Here is a 7,166-nt window from a genome sequence, read left to right as displayed (position 1 = left end):
AGAGCACTCTCTGCAGGCAAGCTCTCCTCTTGCAGGGCAGGTGTCCAGCAGTCTGGAGCTCTGATCCACCTCCTGAGTTCTGGGGTCAGAACCCTCCCTGTAGGTAGGCAGACTCTCCTCTGGCAAGGGATGTGTCCAGGAGTCTGGGTCTCAGCTCTGCCTCCCGGCTGAGGATGAAGGCCTGAGGGGACCCTGACCAAGAAGCTCTGTTGCTTCTATCACCCAAGTGCTCTCAGGTGATCATGAGGTCCTGGGTGTGCTAGTGGTCCTGCGGTGTGGAGAGTCCTCTGGTGCCCTAGATGCCCTCGGCAGGGTTCACGCAGAAGATGGCCTGGCTGGCCCTGACCTGAATGGATCCCAGCCTCTGTTTGGACAAGGTTCCTTTGTCCCTGTTCCTGCCGGCACAAGACCCTCCCCAATTCTTTGGAGGTGATGTTGCAGTGATCCCGAGGTTATCCCGAGGTCCTAAGGTGTGGAGAGCACTCTGGAGCCCTTAGCGGCCTCCGCTGGGCTCAGAAGGAAGATGGTGGAATGGATCCCAGCTTTGGTCGGGCGGGGTTCCTTTGTTCCTGTTCCTGCTGGCACAAGACCCTCCACAATTCTTGAAGCTGATGTTGTGTTCCACTCACCCATGATCCCAAGGTGATTCCAAGGTCCTGCGGCACAGAGAGCACTCTGGAGCCTTTAGCGGCCTCCGTTGGGCTCAGAAGGAAAACCGTCTTTTCTTTCAGAGGTCTTGAGTTCAACCACATGGTGGCTCACAACCATCTGGAATGGGCTGGGCTCCAATATCCTCTTCTGATATGTCTGAAGACAGCTACAGTGTACTCATATACATAAAAAAAATAAATAAATATTTTTTAATTGTATCCTTTTTATGTCTTTATCTTTCTGTTCCAGCTGAGGCCTCAAGTATTGTGTGAAACCAGTATGGAGAAAAGCAGTCTTGTTCTTGATTTTAGTGGCACATTGGTGTGCCTAATACTTCTTTGGAAAAGCCAGAGTCTGGAAGCTCTTCTAAGATTTGCACACACACACACACACACACACACACACACACACACACACACACACACACACCGAGAGACAGAGACAGACAGAGCCAGGGAGACAGAGCCAGACAGAGACTGAGAGACAGAGAGACAGGAAATTCTTTAAGGGTTTCCCCGATTAATATAATGCTGACGATAGCTTTTGTTATGTGGATGTAGCTTCCTTGTATTCCCAGTGTCTTTAGACATTTTCCTACAAAGATATTGGAGTTTCTCAAGTCATCTGCATCTATTAAGAAAATCAACAGATTTTCGTTGATTCTTTGAGTCTATTTACATAGTAGATTGCACTTTGATTTACATATATTGAACCATCCTTGTATTCATATGCATAAATAAAAAAAGTATTTAGAGGGCAGTTTGATACTGTATCCATTTAGTAGAATATTAGTAGCAGGTCATAGTAGGCCCTATTATCTATTTGGCTTTGAGCTCTTGACCCAATTAACATTATTACTAGGTGTGAGTTCTGTCTTTCAGAGCAGACCTTATGTTCAATCAGAAAGAAGTTATTAACTCCCAAGCCATTCATGACATCCTTGTACTGATGTCTTGCCAAGTGCTCTCAGTTGGGTAAGAACGTTGATTATTTTATCCCCGTGGTGAACAGCACGCACTACCCTAGGAAGGCTAGCCAACAGACATGAAGCTTCTAGGTGGATACTGGCTTGCTTTCTCCACAATCGTTCCATTACTTGAGTATGTGATGTCTTCCACATGGTAGAAATATGATGGCGGTCTCACCATCAAGTTCTGTAGACAATTAAAGCCATGGCAATGGCTTTTAAAGTTTTGTGGGGTCTGTGAGACCCCATTGACCAACAAGTAGAAAAAGGTAAGACAAACCTAGCATTGGATTTGTGTGTGTGTGTGTGTGATAACCTATGGCACATGGTAGAAACATTATTCCCCTAAAATGGTAACTCCATCTAAACTTTTATACATATATGTGTATATATTTTAAGAAGTTTATAAAATAGTTGCTTTTCATGTGGCTTTTTCCCAAGGACTTTAGCTATTCTTTGCTGTATTCCCTCCTTGACCCTGTCCTCCCATCCCTCACTCCACGTAACACTGTATGTTCCTGTGTTCTACTCTCTCTCTTGAAATCCCAAGGCTTTCTAGCCTCCTGACTTCTACAGGTACTCTAATTTAGACACACATATCTAAAGAAGGAAAGCTAGATCCACACGTGAAAAAGAGCATGCAGTGTTTCCTTCTGGATCTGAATTAGCTCACTCAGTATGCTTGCTTCCAGCTCCATCCATTTCCCTGCAAATTTTATTTTTTCATTAAAGCTGAATAATCTTCCACCGAAATAATACATCTTCATTATCTATTCACTAGTTGATAAGCATTGGGACAGTGTTTATTTCCTGGCTATTATAATTAGAGCAGCAACAAACAATGAGGAAGAAACATCTCTGTATAAAATGTAATAGTTTGTGGATAGCCAGGAAGAGTACAATTAGGTCATACTACAGATCTACACTTAGTGCTGGGAAGTCGTCCAGGCTAACATCCATAGTGGCTGCACCAATTTTCCACTCCCAACAGTGAGAATTCCCTTTACTCCACATCCACACTGGTATCTGCACTCATTTGTTTTGGTTTGTTTTAATAGTAGTCAATTCTGGCTGAGGTAAAATAAAATCTCAAGGTCGTCTTAATTAACTTTCATTTTTCTGATGGTTAAGGATGTTAAACCTTTTAAGAATAACTCGTATTTCTAAGAACTTTGACAGGTTGTGTGTTTTCTTACTGTTTGGTTGTTTTATTAGTCTAGATATTGAATGTCAAATGCATAGCTGGTATTTTCCCCCAAACTCTGTAGGTTGCCTAGCCACTGTTGATAGAGTTCTTTACTGTACAAGTATTTCAGTTTCATGAGGTCCCATTTGTCAGCTGTTAAATCTTAATTTGTGTGCTACCAGGGCCTATTCAGCAAGTCCTTAGGTGCACCCATAAATTGGAGTGTATTCCCTATTTTCTCCTCTAACAGATTCAAGGTATCATTGGTCCATTTGATGCTGAGTTCTGTGCAGGGTAAGGGGCAACAATGTCGTTTTATTCTTCTACATGTAGCTAGCCAGTTTGTCAACAATTGTTGAAGATGCTGCCTTTCTCCCCCAACATGCTCTTTTGGACTCAAAAATAAAAACCGAGGTGCCTGTAAGATGGGCTTGTCTGGTTCTTCAGTTCTATCCTATTATCAATGTATATGTTTCTGCCAGTAACACATTGTTTTGTTACTACAATGTTTCCTCCAGCAGTTGTTCAGGATTGTTTCTTGGGAGTTTGTGTGTATCCATATGGAATCTATGATTGTCTTTTCAATTGTTAGAGATTGTTAACTGTAGATTGCTCTTGGCAGACATTCCCATAGTAATCCTACAAATTCATGAGTATAGGCAGCTTTTCCATCTTCTGGCGTCAATTTTTAAAAAGTTTTCACTGGTGAAGACTTTACTGGTCTACTGGTGTCTACTTGTGTGACTGGTTATTCAATATGGGTGTGAGGATGGAGGAGAAGCTATTTTGAGTAGAGCTGCTTTACTGGTTTGTCATTATTTGCAATATAGTTTCCTGGTGGATTCTTGAGAATTTATGTATAGAATCATCTGCAAGTAAGACTATTTTGACTTCTCCCTTTCCTATTTCTTACCTTCTTGTGGATTTTTTTTAACTACAAGTTCAAGTACTATCTGGAATAGTAATACAAGGGATGAATTATCTTTTTCTTGTTCCTGATTTTAGTAGAAATGTTTCAAGTTTTTCTCCAGTTACCATGCTGCCTGTGGTGTTATTTGCCTTATTATATTAAGCTATGCTCCTTGTATTCCTGAAATTTCCACAACTTTTATAAGGGAGTATTAGATTTTCCCAGTGATCTTTTCTGCATCTTAATGAGATGATCAGGGGACTTATGCCCTTCAAGTCTATTTGTGTGGTGCATGACATTCGTTGACTTATGTATGTTGAACCACCCCTGATCTCTGGAAGTAAATTGATCATAGTGGGTGTAGTCTAAAATTTGGTTCACATTCTTTCCAGAACGTTTGCATCTATGCTCATGAAGGAGCTAGCTTGCATTATAGTTTTGTGTCTTTAGCTTAGTGTCATTCCGGCTTCATAAAAAGAATGTGGAGGTATAATTTCCTTGCTTCATGGGACAGAATAACGAACGCTGGTCAAGTTCTGTGGGATTTCAGTCTGGGCTTGGGCCTTTTGCTTTGGATGGGAGGTCTCTTAAATGTTTCAGTGTCATTTCTTGTGATGTATCTAACTTTAAAAAAAAAAAATCTCTTCTTGGTTTAACTCTAGTTGGTCATGTGCATTAAGAAATTCATTCATTTCTTTAAGCCTTTCCAATTTAGTAGAATATAGGTCTTGATACAACCCCTGGATTTTACTGACACCTCCTTTAATACCTCTTTATACCTCTAATTCTATTAATTTGGGTCTTTCCTTAGTGACACCTCCTAAAAGGCCACACCTCTAATTCTTCTCATCTACCAACTAGGGACCAAGTATTTAAACATATCTTTAAGCCTCCATTCTCACTCAAGCCCCAGTTGACGTTATCAAGAATGCAGGGTAATTGCAGCTTCTGGGTAGCTGATAATGAATATGAATTGGTGCATGTACTATGACTCTGGAATCTTATTCCTAGTAGGAAATGTAGATACCTACACAAAAACTCATTTCCTGGCTACCTGTAGTTCCCAAGCTAGAAATGAATCAAACCACCACTGTATAATGTTGTTTATTCATACACGGAATACTGTACAATCATGAGAATGAACAATGTACAGCTATTGAGAATAAGAGTCTCATGAACACTGCCGAGTGAAAGCCAAGGAACGTATTTTTAATTTTATTTCACATAATATTTCAAGCCAGATGAAATGGGTTTTGCTTAGAAGTGGATGGTGGCTGTGGAAGAAATAGTAGGCAAACGGGAACTTCTGGCCTCTGCATTCATGTGCGTTCTGTCTGTGAAGAATCCCTGATCACCTGTATAGATACAACACTTCAACAGAGTTTAAGCAAGCAAATTCACATAATGAGGCCTGCCTACTTAATTCACACTGAGACAGCATCTTCTCTGAAGAGGCTCTTTTGCACTGATAGATGCATACAATAAGGTTGGGGGACACCATCACCTCTAGTGCATACATTTCACAAGTCTGGGTAGAGGGCCAGGTCTCCACACCGTGAAGAATAATCTATCTCCATTCCTGCCAGGGTACCTTATGTACTGAAGCACCTTACTCAGGAATGAATACACCTAAGTTAAGGGGCCTCAGTAGTAACACTCAAAGCTGCAGGAACCACCTGTTACACCCTGGGAAGTGTGTGAACATACAACTTAAAGCCCACTACAGAGTAGAAGTTTTAACAGGGCTCTGTTTTTGAGAAATCTGTATCTTCTCTCTGCCATTCAGTCATCAGACAGGGTCCACTACTTATGAGTGACTCTACTCAGTCAGTCTTCTCTTGCTGTTAAGAGTCCCTAATGTGCTCAGGGACACTGAAGTGGTGTGTGAGCCAGCTCTGACAGGCTTGCAGCTCTCTGTACAGGTTAGGTTACCAGAAGGATGGGGAGGGACAGACAACTCCTCAGCTTCTCTCCATCAACACCATACACTGGACTGTTCCCGAGTAAATTCTAGACCCAAACAATTCCATGTTCTAGGTCCTACTGCAGTGCAGCTTTGTCCCCAAGCCAACTACCTCTAGTTCAAGTTGTGTCATTCCCAAAAAATGGCCCACATGCTCTTCTTTTGATTTTTTATTTACGTGTAGGTATCTGCATGTATGTGCGGGTGCCAGCAAAGACTAAAGGAGAGTGCTGAAGTACCTTTAATTGGAGGTGCAGGTAGTTCTAAGCCACTTGATATGTGTGCTGGGAACCAAACTAAAGTCCTCTGAAAGTTGCAAGCACTCTTAACCTGAGAGCTCTGTCTCCAACCCCTGATCTTCATTTGGAAACAACCCGAGCATACACTGTGTGACAGGCCTAGGCGTATATGAACAGCTCATCTGAACCATTTTCATCACTGAACCCAAGAGAAGGGACTCTTTCTGGATGCTGCAATGAAAAGCCACACCTTTCTCATCAGGTACTACAAGTCATGACAAAATTAAACATTTAGGTTCCAAAAATGCTGGGCAAAGTCTTATTTGTTGAAAGAAACAATGGAAAAGACCACCTTCCCATTCTTGTCCTCAAGAATCCATCCTGAGTCATTGAACTTCTGCAAGGAGGGGTGGAGGGATGGAGGTTCAACAGAGAAGAACACAAAAGGAAAAAGGCAGCTACTTGAACTGTTTCTGTAGGGTGACATCATGGGAACTCTCCTATGTCTTTGACAGTAGGTATAATGACTAGAGCCCATCTCAGACCCAGGCCAGTTTTTTCTGAGTCCTCAGGGAAGGGCCCAGGACCTCCATATTTCTCTTCTTGCTGCTTGGGATAACCATCAATTATTCCACCCTTTGAAGAATTCTTCTCTCCTAAAAATGACCCATGGGATGGAATGGAAAGGGCAGAAAAAGACTAAAAATGACGTACCACCTGTTAACTAAGATTATGAATTGTGACGAAGCTTTCTCTACTACGCCACATCATCAAAATACTTACTGGTACTTCCCCAGGAATAAAATGAGCCTGAATTTCTAAATAAAATGAGCAAGAACATTCCTCCCCACCCCACAACCCACAACCCCTGCACCAGAACCAAATCTACCCTCTAATACTAAGAACAGTGACTATATAAACTAGATTATGGTTTTAATTTTTTAAAGTAATTATTTTTACTTTATATGTGTATTCTGCCTGCACATTATGTGTATGTACTATGTGCATGCCTGGAACTAGACTTACTGATGGTTGTAAGCTGTCACGTAGGTGCTGGGAACTGAACCTGGGTTTTCTCCACGAGCAGACAGCACTCTTAACTACTGAGCCATCTCTCTGGCCCTGAGCCTATTTTTAAAAAAGTACTATAGATTTTTATAGAAAGTAGCATCTTTGTAAATTGTCCTTTAAGTAAGTGATTTTTAAACGAATGTCTAATTATATTTGCTCTTAAGTTTCTTGATGTAAAG

The sequence above is a fragment of the Mus caroli genome, chromosome 18, assembly GCF_900094665.2.
Source record: "Mus caroli chromosome 18, CAROLI_EIJ_v1.1, whole genome shotgun sequence".
NCBI classification, from domain to species: domain Eukaryota; kingdom Metazoa; phylum Chordata; class Mammalia; order Rodentia; family Muridae; genus Mus; species Mus caroli.
Note: the sequence above shows the minus strand (reverse complement) of the source record.